General features: G+C 39.7%; 1 non-coding gene across 1 annotated transcript; it reads right to left on the bottom strand.

Moving 5' to 3' along the window:
- Positions 1–2,006: 2,006 nt before the first annotated feature.
- LOC148545729 (small nucleolar RNA R71) lies at positions 2,007–2,113 on the bottom strand. Its single transcript, XR_015901219.1, has one exon. It is a non-coding gene; the product is annotated as a small nucleolar RNA R71 (small nucleolar RNA).
- Positions 2,114–14,828: the final 12,715 nt, after the last annotated feature.

The following is a 14,828-nucleotide window of genomic DNA, read 5'->3' as shown; positions in this document are numbered from 1 at the left end:
TCCGGGGCTTCGATTTGATATATAATATATTATAGTTTCCTCAACGCTAGGCGACCCGACCGCGTGATCCATGCGACCGCGTCGCAATGACAAAAAACCAGCGTGGCAAAATTCGAAACCAGCGAATTTTGTACTGTTTCTGACCCAGTTTGCGGCCCAGAAAATATAGATTAGAGGCTATAAAGTGGGGGACTGCATCCATTCAAAGGAGGCTCTCATAATTCACAATTTTAGGAGTAGATGTAGTTTTAGAGAGAGAGGTTCTCTCCTCTCTCTTAGGATTAGGATTTAGGATTTCTCTTAGTTTTAGGAGTGCCTCTAAATCCCAGGTTCAACATTCTTTTTACTTTATAATTCTCTTTCTACTTTCAGATACTCTAATGCTTTTATTTGTACTTGACTTATGTTGCCCAATTGGCTTATGAACTTTTACATGTTAGATTTTACTACTTGGAATGTATTTTATCTGAGGTATTCCAGATATTTGTGATTTTAATTTAGCTTTTTACATTCTTGGCTTTGGTTAAGAAATTAATAACTAAGGAGTTATCCAACTCAACAACATAATTGTTAATTGTTATCTTGCCAATTGAATTGAACTTCAATAATCCCAATCTTTTCTTAGGAAATAAATAGGATTTGAAGATCAATTCAATTGGCAAGATAACAATTAACAATTATGCTGTTGAGTTGGATAACTCCTGAGTTATTAATTTCTTAACCAAAGCCAAGAATGTAGAAAGCTAAATTAAAATCACAAATATCTGGAATACCTCAGATAAAATACATTCCAAGGAGTAAAATCTAACATGTAAAAGTTCATAAGCCAATTGGGCAAGATAAGTCAAGTACAAATAAAAGCATTAGAGTATCTGAAAGTAGAAAGAGAATTATAAAGTAAAAAGAACGTTGAACCTGGGATTTAGAGGCACTCCTAAAACTAAGAGAAATCCTAAATCCTAATCCTAAGAGAGAAGAGAGAACTTCTCTCTCTAAAACTACATCTACTCCTAAAATTGTGAATTATGAGAGCCTCCTTTGAATGGATGCAGTCCCCCACTTTATAGCCTCTAATCTGTATTTTCTGGGCCGCAAACTGGGTCAGAAACAGTCCAGAATTCGCTGGTTTCGAATTTTGCCACTCTGGTTTTTCGTCATTGCGACGCGGCCGCATGGATCACGCGGTTGCATCGCCTAGCGTCAGGGAAACTATAACATATTATATATCAAATGGAAGCCCCGGACGTTAGCTTTCCAACGCAACTAAAACCGCATCGTTTGGACCTCTGTAGCAAAAGTTATAGTCGTTTGAGTGTAGAGAGGTTAGGCTGGACAGCTTAGCAGTTTCTCCAACTTCTTGCATTCCTTCCACTTTTGCATGCTTCTTTTCCATCCTCTGAGCCATTCCTGCCCTGTAATCTCTGAAAACACTTAACACACATATCAAGACATCTAATGGTAATAAGAGAGGATTAATAATAAGCAAATATAAGATCAAAGAAGCATATTTTCAATCAAAGCACATAATTAGGAAGGAAATATAAAACCATGCAAATAATATGAATAAGTGGATAAAGAGTTAATAAAAACCACTCAATTGAGCACAAGATAAACCATGAAATAGTGGTTTATCACGGAGCCACCGAGGAGAATTACTTTAAAGGAGGCCGGAGCCCCGGATATCACTTTGCAACCGGTACAAGTTCGGTACCCAGATCTAGATGCTAACTTTGAACTCAAGACGGGTATGATCAACTTGCTTCCAAAGTATAATGGGTTACCGGGAGAAGATCCTCTCAAGCACTTGAAGGATTTCCAAGTGGTGTGCTCTACTGCAAGAAGACATGGCTCAGATGAGATACCGATTATGATTTTTGCTTTCCCTTTCTCCTTAGAGGGAAAGGCAAAAGAATGGTTCTACACTCAACCTGAGGGAGTTATTTCTAATTGGGATTTGTTGCACAAGGAGTTTCTTGAGAAGTTTTTTTCCGCCTCAAAAGACGGATTGTCTAAGGAAGGAAATCTCTTCCATTATGCAAAGAGATGGAGAGACTCTTTATGAATATTAGGAAAGATTTAAAAAGTTGTTGAAAGCTTGTCCTCACCACTGCATTGATGAATTGGTGCTCATAAGTTACTTTTGCCAAGGGATGATCCCTCAAGACAAGCTACTTCTTGATCGCAAGTGGAGGATCTCTCATTAAGAACAGGACCACTGAAGAAGCTTGGGAAGTCATTGCAGATTTGGCAGACTCAACTCAACATTTAAGGACAAGGAATCCCTAACCAAGAGCTATAAGTGAAGTCTCACCTTTCAGTGATGCCGTCTTGACTAAGACACTTGGAGAGATGACAATCATGTTAAGATAACTCACTCAAGGACAACAAATTCCACAAATGTTGCTATCTCCTCCACCTCAACCTCCTAGAATTGAAGGACCTCCTAGATCATGTGGTATTTGTGCTTGCAATGGTCACTACACCAATGAGTGCCCTCAAATCCAAGAGGATAACACATTGGCAGTAGCGAATTCTTACCCATAAAGGTCCAACTACAATCAAGGATCTAATCATTATGGAGGGAACCAAAGTCAAGGATGGAGAGACAATTCCCATCAAAGGTGGAACCAACTATCTCAAGCTCAACCCTATTCCAACCAACAAGTTTACTATCACCAACCTCCTCAAGGCCAACAATCTTACCCCCAACCACCACAACATTACTACCCACCATATCAACCACAAAGCCCACATCCTACCCAACCCAATCAACAACCACATTCTCAACATCAAGGAAGATACCAACCACCACACACTTGGCCCAACCTCACCCAAAATAATCAACTTCCCCCTCCAATCCAACCTTACATGAATAATGAACTACAAAGTTTCATGCAAGAGCAAAGGGAGTTTCATAAGAAGCAAGAAACATACATGGCAACCATTGCCGAAGCTTTATCCTGTTTGACTCTTTCTCCTTCAAATACCCAAAATGCCCATCAAGCTTCTACTTCTAGTGGCCTACCTTCTCAACCCCAACCAAACCCAAAGGGAAGCATTAATGCTATCACCCTTAGGAGTAGTACCAAGTTAGATAAAGTTGGTCTTAAGCCTACAAGTTTGAGCAAGGAGACCCACAATGAAGAAATAGAAGAAGAAGTGGAAGTGGTGAGAGATGAGGAAGAAAATGTTGCAAGAGGTGAGGATGAACTAATGAAGGTCAAGGAGCCCAAAAGGAAGAACCCTCTTGAAGAGCCTACACCAATTCCATTCCCAACATTGGCTAAAAAGGCAAAGAAGCATGAAGACCTTGACCCCAACATAGTGGAGATTTTTAAGAATATGGAAGTTACTATTCCTCTTTTTCAAGCAATTCAACAAGTGCCAAAATATGCCAAATTTCTCAAGGATGTGTGCACCCACAAGGACAAGATTGGTGAGCTAAACAAAAGCCCGGTGAATGACTATATTTCTTCTCTCATTCCGGAAAAGTGTAATGATCCCGGTCCATGTTTGGTGACTTGTGTGATTGGCGGTGTGGAGTTCATGGATTGCATGTGTGATTTGGGCACTTGTGTAAGAATTATGCCCCCTTCCTATCTATGAGATATTGAGTCTGTCACTATTGAAGAGGCCTGGAGCAAGATACAAAAGCATTGTGTCGGTTGTAGGGATTGCGAAAAATGTTTTGGTGAATATCCAAGGGTTACTCTTCCTGGTTGATTTTCATATCTTGGAGACCCCTCCAATTAATTCGGACAAGCCATCCTCTATTCTCCTAGGGAGACCATTTTGAAGACGTCTCGATTCAAGTTGGATGCGTTTTCGGGAGCTTACTCGTTTGAAGCCGATGGGAAAATAGTAAAGTTCACTTTGAATGGATGTAAGAAGACTACTCTTGAAGTTTACTCTATCTTTGGTTGTGACCTAATTGAAGATCAAGTGATTGAGCCGAGTACGGAACATGAAGAAGGAAGTGATTCCAATGAGTTGGAGATTTTTCTCCTTGGAGAGGTCTCAAAATGATCAATGAACTCATGCAAGTCCAACTTAGGACTTTAAACCAAAGTGCTAGGTGGGAGATAACCCAGCATGGTAACATTATTCTAACCCTTCTCTTTTTGTTCATAGTTCTTTACCTTAATTGCTTTTTGATAGAATTGATTTATATAGGATTGGATTAGATTTTTGAGTTAGATTGGTTAAATTGCTTGTGGATCATGAATGTTTGCATATTTGTATTTTTGGGGTTGAAATGTTGATTGAGCTAAGGCCTAGTACCTTAGAAATGGTAGAAAAATTTTTGAGAAATAGGGCATCCGTGCGTGCGCACAAATCCTTTGTGTATCACGTCCTGTGCGTGCGCACAAGCTTGTGCGCGTGCACACTCTCATTCATGCCCTCTGTTCGCAGTGCCAGCACAGCTTGTGCATAGGCGCTCCCCTGTTTTAAGCGTCCTGTGCGTGCGCACCCACTTGTGTGTAAGCACACATGCCCTTTTTGACACTCTCTATGCGATCGCACAGGTTTGTGCGTTCACACGCGAACTTAAACCCACTCTGGTGGGAGCGTTGGCACAGCTTGTGTGAATGAACCCCACCTCTTTTCACTTCTTGTGCGCACGCACACATGACCCATTCCCCAAGCAATAAAAAAAAACTCGTCTTTTGTGAGAACGCACAGCCTTGTGCGCCCGCATAGCTTGATGCTACCCTTCTGTTTGGAGCATTCGCACGCTGTGTGCGTTTCCATCATTCTCTTTTTCACTTCCTGTGCGTGCACACGGACCTATGTGCACACGCACAGGCCTCGACTGGGCGTCAAACATGGCACTTCCCCTGTTTTTCCAACAGCTCTTTCTTTCTTCTCTTCGCATTGCTGCTGCACCATCTCTGCCTAGCCCTCTTTTCGGCGACCCTGCCGCCGGCGTGCCGCCGCCACCCCTCTTTCTCTCTCCTCTCTCTTTCTTCTACCTTTCTTTAATCTCTTTTTCTTTTCTTTCTCTTCCACCGGAGAGTTCCTTCACCCTTGTGGAACTCTGGTGTATCTCCGGCAAAGCCAACCGCTGTGAGCTCACAGTGGCTATAACGAGTGCCATTGTTTACTTTTTTCCTTTTTTTTCTTCACCCTTTGATTTTCAGGTTTTTATTTCCTTTTTATGTTAATATGTTGAAGTCGTTTTTACTTTCTTTTCATGTTATTTAAATTGAATTTATTACTTTCTTTCGTTATCATTGTATTGCAAGTGTTGATGTTTAAATCATTGGGTTGATTTTGATTGAATTTTGAGCTTAAATGTCATGAGTTTGCATAATGCACATTAATTGTTTGATGAAATGCCTATGTGAAACTTTTGTTTGATACATATGAATTGGCCATCATATGCTTTCAACACTCTCTTGTTTGGCAATTCTTATGATTTGTGCAACTTCAAATATGATTGTCAATGATGAATTTACCAATGCATTCCCTTGTTTCTTGAACTTAAGGCTCTAAACACCCATGTCTTACATGACTTCTATTCCTTTGTTGATGGGTCCCTTGTTGGTAAATGCATTGTCCTTAGTTGGATTCACATTTCTCATTGTTCATCTTAGTAATTGAATTGAGTAATCACATTGCAAGTGTTCACATCTCTTTGATGTCTTGATCAAACATCTTTTGCACTAATTTAAGCATATTGTTTATGTGATTCTCAATCCTTCAAAATGAATCAATGACAGTTACTTTGCTTGAATGGTTGTTGTTGTTGTACACCATTTTTTATCAATGAGCTTTCATGCCCACAACCTTAATAACCATTCCCTCCAAGAATTCAACTAAGTAATTTAGTGCTTGTTTAAGTTTGTTTGCATCTTAATTCTTTATATTTACAACTTAAACACTTGAGTGAGAAGCATTGAGATTTGATTGTTTTAATAGTGCGATTGTCATTTTTAACCGGCTGGTGTGTGTGTTCTAACCACGCACACTCTTGGAATACACACATTGTTTCATCTCAAATCGCACTATTTTGAAAGCTTCCAATTAAGAATTTAAATTTTCTTCACTTTATTTGTGCTTCCTCATTGATTTTATTTTATTGTTGCCGGATGATCTTAAAATCCTGTATTTCTCTTTCTTCTTTTTAGGATGCGCAAGAAGGGTAAAGCACCGGTCACATCACTGGTTGTGCAACTATCAACTTGCCCTCCTAATACATGGTTCATGGATTGCCAAAGTGAGACACCAAGTACCTTGGTTAACCAAAGAGCCGACCTCCAATATGAGGCAATTGAGAATAGAACAATCTATTGGGAGAGGACACTGAAGGTTCCAAGCCAGTACAAGGCGATTATCCATGAATGGATTGCCTCGCTACATTAGGGATTTCTTGAGCAAAACCCAATCGAAGATAATGAATCTATGGTGCGGGAATTCTATGTGAACTACCAAGCTTGGGAAGAGGAGTCAGTATTCCTCCAAGGGAAGATGTTGGACACTTCCAACAAGGCTCTAGAAGCTATTATGAAGATTCCCCACATTCTGCCTGTGAAGGATGAGTATTCAAGGATAAAAGCGGATGTGTTCAAGGGGAGGATGTCTTTAGCTCCCATTCTTAAGAAGATTGGCTGTCCCGGTGCAAGTTGGGAATATAGCAAGGGGAGAAAATCTATTCCCGCGAGTATTACTTATTCCGACTTGAATACTGAGGCACGTATTTGGCATCAGATTGTGGCCGACTATATTGTCCCTAGCACCCATGCTACCCATGTTAGATTTAAAGCTGCTTTACTAATTTGGGCTATTTTGGAAGGGAAGACAATAACCATTGTACCTTTGATGCACACATCTATTTGGAAACTCATTGAAAAGAAAAAGATCAACATCCCTTTTCCATTGATGGTGATGCGACTAGCTATGGCAACGGGGGTAGAGAGGCAACCCACGAACGTCATGTTCAAGATACCAAGAGGCAACAACTTCATTTCGTGGCGTGATTTAGATGGATCGACAAAAGAGACACCCGCCAAGAAGAAGGCACCTACAGCACCATGATTAAATTCACCAACTTCATCAACTTCCCTACCGTTTCTCCGGACCTTTTCCAAGACATCTTGCAAAGTATCCACAATATGGAGCAACTTGAGCACGAGCGTTTCACGTGGATAGCGGCAAAGCTACAAGGAAGAGACCCCGGCCCAACTCCCAAAGCTTCATCAGAGTTAGTTGAGGAGGAGAATGATGAAAGTGATCAACCCATGCATCAGTGACCACCAGCTGAAGGTGGAGCCCCCAAAGTATTGTTCTCCCGGATTAGGAGTATGCACGAAGGACCGTGCACTATCTAAGTGTGGGGGAAGTTCGACAATCTTGAGGGGGGTAAAATTCTTTTCTTGGACACTTTGCAATACTATTTAGTTTCCTTTTTAGCTTCCTTTTCTTCAATTTTTGCAACTTTGCTTAGGTTGTTTGTATATATTTCTTTAAGTGCTTATGGCTTCATGATAGTAAATATTTGTATGTTGCATGTTAGAATGAATAAGTTTGGTGAAACAACAAGAAATTTTCATGAAATCTTTCTTAGGGCATACCATCGATTGAATTGAAAATTGTTTTTCAACTTGCTTGGAGTATTCCTTTCATAGAACATAGAAAAAGAGCTAGAACAACATACCTTGTCAGATTTTGAGCTCTAATGGATGGTTGTACATTCTCAACCATAAAGTTTGTTCTTGTGTGATTATACTCCTTTTTTAATGTGATCTTAAATTTGCATGAATCTATATGTCCTATTTTTGGTGTTTGATTGCATTTAGTATAATTGAGGCTGTTTTTGACATTGAACTCACCAACCTATATGGCCAACCCTTGCATTCACCTTTGTAACCCCTTTTGAGCCTTTAAATCCCGTTTGTTCTAATTCTAAGCACATTATTCTCCCTAAAGCAAAAAACTATTGATGTCCTTGAATTGTTCTTTGATTAGCTTGGGTGGAGTAGTGTGTGTACTCTAACTGTGGAGAAAATTGTTGGAAAACATTGGTGATGAACTTATTTGGGATATTCATTGTGAAAATTTGGAAAATGGTCAATACTCATGCATTCATTGTTCAAGACATATGCATCTTCTCTTGTTGACAAAACAAGGAATTGTTAATATAAAAAATAAAAAAATAAAAAAAATCAAATCAAATTTTGTGTATAATAGTATATGAAATAAAAAGATGAATAATGGATACATATGTTCATGTTTTGGAAAGAAAATGCATGAGTGAATGTGAGAAGGAGATAAATGGGTAGTTAGGTTGTTTTGTTATGTGTATACAGGATGGTATAGGATTAGGTGGACACTTGAGCTAATCAAAGATATAATTCACTAAGTCTACTTAACCATATTAATCCTACCTTAACCTTAGCCCCATTACAACCCTCCAAAGACCTTATGATATTTGTTTTTCATGCATCAAATATTAGTTGATTGTTAGATGACTTACAATTCTTTGAAAAATATGATTAAAGGAGAATTGAGTGATTAAACCCTAAACATTGAGCGAATAGAGTGTAAACACATCCGGTGAGGGGTTCGATCGCTCAATTCTATGTTCTTGTTCCTCATATTGTACCTTCTTGCAAGTTGTTTGTTTGTTAGTTTTGAAAATCTCAATTCAATTCTTTGGACATTAAATGACAGAAATTAAATGACAGAAATTAAATTGTGGGAAATTAAATGATAGAAGCTTAAATTGCTAGAAATTAAATGGGAATGGGGAATTAAGCATGAAATTAAAGAACAGAATGTAAAAGAATGAGTAAGATCAGAGATAGGGGATTCATTGGGTTTTGGGAGATATTGAACAGTACGGATCAAATCATTTTCATCTCTTCCTCAATCAATGCATTCATTGACATTGCTTGGCAATCTTAGATGATTGGATCCCAATGTCTTGGCTCACCAATCTCTCTAAGCATGAACAATTACCCAATGTCTTGATTTAATTGCTCATAGGAAGAGTTGAAGTTTGGTCACTGACTATACCACACAAATTCATAGATCAAAGTATTTGTGTCACTATATCCATAAATCTAATCCAATGTGAGAAAGCAATTCTAGCATGAATTCTTTATCCCTCTCTCAAGGATCCGAAGAATTCCAATTATGGATAGCTTCTCTCTCAAGACAACTATCCAATTGAATTAAGACCGAAAGCTTTCTAACAAAAATCAAGAGAAAAGAAAGAAGAAGAAGATGAAAACTACTATTGATCCATTGAATTACCATAGAGCTCCCTAACCCAATGAAAGGGGTTTAGTTGTTCATAGCTCCCAAAATAGAAATTGGAATTGAAAGATACATTGCTGAATTGAAAGAAATTGCAAAAAACTAAAAAATGAGCCGAAAAGTAAAAAGTGGAGTAAAAGTTTTTTCTAACTTAAATTCTGAGCTATTTATACACTTTCTTCCATTGATCTTCAATCTCTGAATTGGGATTTTGACCTTGATGGAATTAGGTTGAAATTGCTCCAATTGGCTTCCCTTGCTGTTGAGAAGAATTCTATTTGAATTGCAAACTTCTGGTGCTCAAGTTGGAGTCAACGTTTGATGGCCAATGTTGACTCAAACGCCCTTCCTAAAAACCAGATAAACTTGCTGTCATTGGCGTTTGACTCAACGTTGGAGGGCCAACGTTCTTCTACCCGCGCGTACGCGTGGCTTGCGTGTTTGCGCCCTTGGGATCAAAATGCGTATCCACGCGTGCGCGTGCTTCACACGTGCGCGTGGATGCAAAAATCCCATTTCCAGTTTTCAAAACATGTAGAAGAGCGTTGGCGTCAACGTTGGACTGGCAACGTTCCTTCCAATGTTGGCCAATCCACACGTGCGTTTGCTGTACGCGTGCGTTTGCTGTACGCGCCATGGACGCGTACGCATCATTGCACGTTTTCAAATTCAGACTTTGGAGATTACAATCACGCACGTTGGCCACCAACATTGGAAGTAGCATTTGGGGTCCAACGTTATGCATCCACACGTATGTGTCAACTACCCGTGCACGTGGATTGCCAGAATTTCCAATCCACGCGTACGCATACAGCACGCGTGTGCGTCGCTATAGATTTTCAAATTTTCCAGAAAGCTCATTTATTCACAACGTTGGGGGTAACATTGGATTGCCAACGTTCCGTCCAACGTGGGCACCAGCAGATTATGCAGAACCTTACTCTGCTTCCTTCTCAACGTTTGAGGCGATGTTGGTGGTCCAACTTGGCCAACAACGTTGCTGCTCCTTCATCTTCTCCATGTTCATTCTTCAACTTCCTTCTATGCTCTCCTTCACCTATCATCAACCAACAGATGCATCAAACTTTGCTAAAGTCATGAGAATTCTCATCGTTCTTAGCACACAAGTAATTATAGTATAATTCTCATGAAATTACATTAAATTAACCATAGTTAGATGAATTTAGGCATGCATGAATTTCTACCCCAATTGCTTACTTATTGCCAAAGAAAGTGTATAAAACCTATTAAAAACAAAGAAAAAGGCTAGTGAAACTAGCCTAAGATGCCCTGGCATCACGTTTAACGCCAGCTTGTTGCTACCCAGAGGGCATTGAATGCCACTATGGCTCCTTCTCTGGCGTTCAACGCCAGCAAGGTTTCTGCTCCAGGGTGTTCTATTTCTAGCTCTGACTGTTTCTGTTTCTATTCTAACTACTGCACATGATCACAAACATTAAAAACCAAGGGAAAACTCTAAAAATAAACTAAAATAAACTCAAATAAAAATAAACTCAAGCAATAAGAACAAAAATACTCTACTCACGGTTGGGTTGCCTCCCAACAAGCGCTTCTTTAAAATGTCATTAGCTTGACAGACAGCTCTTTTCAAGATGGAAGATAATCATAGAGGAATAAATCCTTACTCCTTACTGGGAGTGTCCTTCCTGTGCTCTCATGGATTAGCGTAAGATACTCAAGAGACAGGATCTTGTTCACTGCATGATGCAAAGTTGGGCTTGCAGCAATATGCTGGTGTCCCTTTTTACCTCTTCCCTCTTCCATGATAAATACCATGATGAAATAAGTGAACATTAATTACCATTTTCCACGGTAAAAAGCCTTTAGTAGGGATATTTTTATTTTTCCAACCCCTATGTATCTTCCTTTGTGGATAGTGTACATCCAACACCAAACTTATGTTTGGTCTTAGGAGGGATTGAATTGGTTTCATCCAGGGGAGGAGGCTTGAATGTTGAATCCTTTATGCAAGTGCATCCCTTGTTAGGGGGTAATGGAGAGTCAATAACCTTGAACACCATCCAGTCCTTATGCAAGGTAATCCTTGTTTCTTGTGCCTCTTTGGTGCGCAGAATTGTGATTACACTTTGATTATGTAAAATTCATTGCTCTTTCTTTCCCTGGTAATGGCGCCAAAAACATGATGCCAATTCCATGGTTCACAACTTCGCACAACTAACCAGCAAGTGCACTGGGTCGTCCAAGTAATACCTTACGTGAGTAAGGGTCGAATCCCACGGAGATTGTTGGTATGAAGCAAGCTATGGTCACGTTGTAAATCTCAGTCAGGCGGATATAAAATAGTAATGGGGTTTTCGAAAATAATTAATAAAAGAAGGATAGAAATACTTATGTAAATCATTGGTGAAAATTTCAGACAAGCGAATAGAGATGCTTTCGTTCCTCTGAACCTCTGCTTTCCTGCTATCTTCATCCAATCAGTCTTACTCCTTTCCATGGCTGGCTTTATGTAATGCATCACCATTGTCAATGGCTACTTTCGGTCTTCTCTCGGGAAAATGATCCAAATGCCCTGTCATGGCACGGCTAATCGTCTGGAGGCATCACCCTTGTCAATGGTTACATCCTATCCTCTCAGTGAATATGGTCAACGCACCCTGTCACGGCACGGCTATTCATCTGTCGGTTCTCGATCATGCTGGAATAGGATTTACTATCCTTTTGCGTTTGTCACTACGCCCAGCAATCGCAAGTTTGAAGCTCGTCACAGTCATTCAATCATTGAATCCTACTCGGAATACCACATACAAGGTTTAGACTTTCCGGATTCTCTTGAATGCCGCCATCATTCTAGCTTACACCACGAAGATTCTGATTAAGAGATCTAAGAGATACTCATTCAATCTAATGTAGAACGGAAGTGGTTGTCAGGCACGCATTCATAGGGAATGATGATGATTGTCACGTTTATCACATTCAGGTTGAAGTGCGAATGAATATCTTGGAAGTGAAATAAGATGAATTGAATAGAAAAAAGTAGTACTTTGCATTAATCTTTGAGGAACAGCAGAGCTCCACACCTTAATCTATGGAGTGTAGAAACTCTACCGTTGAAAATACATAAGTGAAAGGTCCAGGCATGGCTGAGATGGCCATCCCCCAAAACGTGATCACAGGATCAGAGTACAATCCAGGATGTCAAATGCAATAGTGAAATGTCCTATTTATAATAAACTAGCTACTAGGGTTTACAGAAGTAAGTAATTGATGCATAAATCCACTTCCGGGGCCCACTTAGTGTGTGCTTGGGCTGAGCTTGAGTGTTGCACGTGTAGAGGTCCTTCTTGGAGTTGAACGCCAGCTTTTGTGCCAGTTTGGGCATTCAACTCTGGTTTTGGCTCCTTTTCTGGCGCTGGACGCCAGATTTGGGTAGAAAGCTGGCGTTGAACGCCAGTTTGCGTCATCTATTCTTGACCAAAGTATAGACTATTATATATTGCTGGAAAGCCCTGGATGTTTGCTTTCCAACGCAATTGGAAGCGCGCCATTTCGAGTTCTGTAGCTCCAGAAAATCCACTTTGAGTGTAGGGAGGTCAGAATCCAACAGCATCAGCAGTCCTTCTTCAACCTCTGAATCTGATTTTTGCTCAAGTCCCTCAATTTCAGTCAGAAAATACCTGAAATCACAGAAAAACACACAAACTCATAGTAAAGTCCAGAAATGTGAATTTAACATAAAAACTAATGAAAACATCCCTAAAAGTAACTAGATCCTACTAAAAACATACTAAAAACAATGTCAAAAAGCGTATAAATTATCCGCTCATCACAACACCAAACTTAAATTGTTGCTTGTCCCCAAGCAACTGAAAATCAAATAGCATAAAAAGAAGAGAATATACTATAAATTCCAAACTATCAATGAAACATAGCTCCAATCAAATGAGCGGGACTTATAACATTTTGCCTCTTGAATAGTTTTGGCATCTCACTTTATCCATTGAGGTTCAGAATGATTGGCTTCTATAGGAACTCAGAGTTTAGATAGTGTTATTGATTCTCCTAGTTCAGTATGATGATTCTTGAACACAGCTTATTTATGAGTCTTGGCCGTGGCCCTAAGCACTTTGTTTTCCAGTATTACCACCAGATACATAAATGCCACAGACACATAATTGGGTGAACCTTTTCAGATTGTGACTCAGCTTTGCTAAAGTCCCCAATTAGAGGTGTCCAGGGTTCTTAAGCACACTCTTCTTTTGCTTTGGACCTTGACTTTAACCGCTCAGTCTCAAGTTTTCACTTGACACCTACACGCCACAAGCACATGGTTAGGGACAGCTTGGTTTAGCCGCTTAGACCAGGATTTTATTCCTTTAGGCCCTCCTATCCACTGATGCTCAAAGCCTTGGGATCCTTTTTATTTCCCTTGCCTTTTGGTTTTAAGGGTTATTGGCTTTTTGCTCTTGCCTCTTGGTTTTAAGAGCTTTTGGCTTTTTCTGCTTGCTTTTTCTTTTTCTTTTTATTTTTTTTTCGCCTATAATTTTTTTTCTGCAAGCTTTGTTCTTTGCTGCTTTATCTTACTTCAAGAATCATTTTTATGATTTTTCAGATTATCAAATAACATGTCTCCTTGTCATCATTCTTTCAAGAGCCAACATATTTAACATTCATAAACAACAACTTCAAAAGACATATGCCCTGTTCAAGCATTCATTCAATATAATTAAACTAAATTCAAGGATAAATTTGAAACTCATGTACTTCTTGTTCTTTTGAATTAAAAACATTTTTCATTTAAGAGAGGTGATGGATTCGTAGGACATTCATAACTTTAAGACAAAGTTACTAAATACTAATGATCATGTAATAAGACACTAACATAGATAAGCACTTAACATAAAGAAAACGAAAAACAGAAAATTTGAGAACAAGGAATGAGTCCACCTTAGTGATGGTGGCGTTTCCTTCTTGAGGAACCAATGATGTCCTTGAGCTCTTCTATGTCTCTTCCTTGTCTTTGTTGCTCCTCCCTCATAGCTCTTTGATCTTCTCTAATTTCATGGAGGATGAGTGAGTGCTCTTGATGTTCCACCCTTAGTTGTCCCATGTTGGAACTCAGTTCTCTTAGGGAGGTGTTGATTTGCTCCCAAAAGTTCTATGGAGGAAAGTGCATCCCTTGCGACATCTCAGGGATTTCTTGGTGATGAGCTTCTTCATGCATCTCTTGAGATCCATGAATAGGCTCTCTTGTTTGCTCCATCTTTTTCTTAGTGATGGGCTTGTCCTCATCAATGAGGATATCTCCCTCTATGTCAATCCCAGCCGAATTGCATAGATGGCAAATGAGGTGAGGAAAAGCTAACCTTGCCATAGTGGAGGACTTGTCAGCCACCTTGTAGAGTTCTTGAGGTATAATCTCATGAGCTTCCACTTCCTCCCCAATCATGATACTATGGATCATGATGGCCCGGTCTATAGTGACTTCAGACCGGTTGCTAGTGGGAATGATTGAGCGTTGAATGAACTCCAACCATCCTCTAGCTACAGGCTTAAGGTCCAGTCTTTTCAGTTGAACCGGTTTG

This window comes from Arachis ipaensis, chromosome B9 (genome assembly GCF_059453495.1).
Source record: "Arachis ipaensis isolate K30076 ecotype BB chromosome B9, ASM5945349v1, whole genome shotgun sequence".
Taxonomy (NCBI): Eukaryota; Viridiplantae; Streptophyta; class Magnoliopsida; order Fabales; family Fabaceae; genus Arachis; species Arachis ipaensis.
The sequence above is the reverse complement of the archived record's forward strand: the minus strand, read 5'-3'. Positions and strand labels throughout refer to the sequence as shown.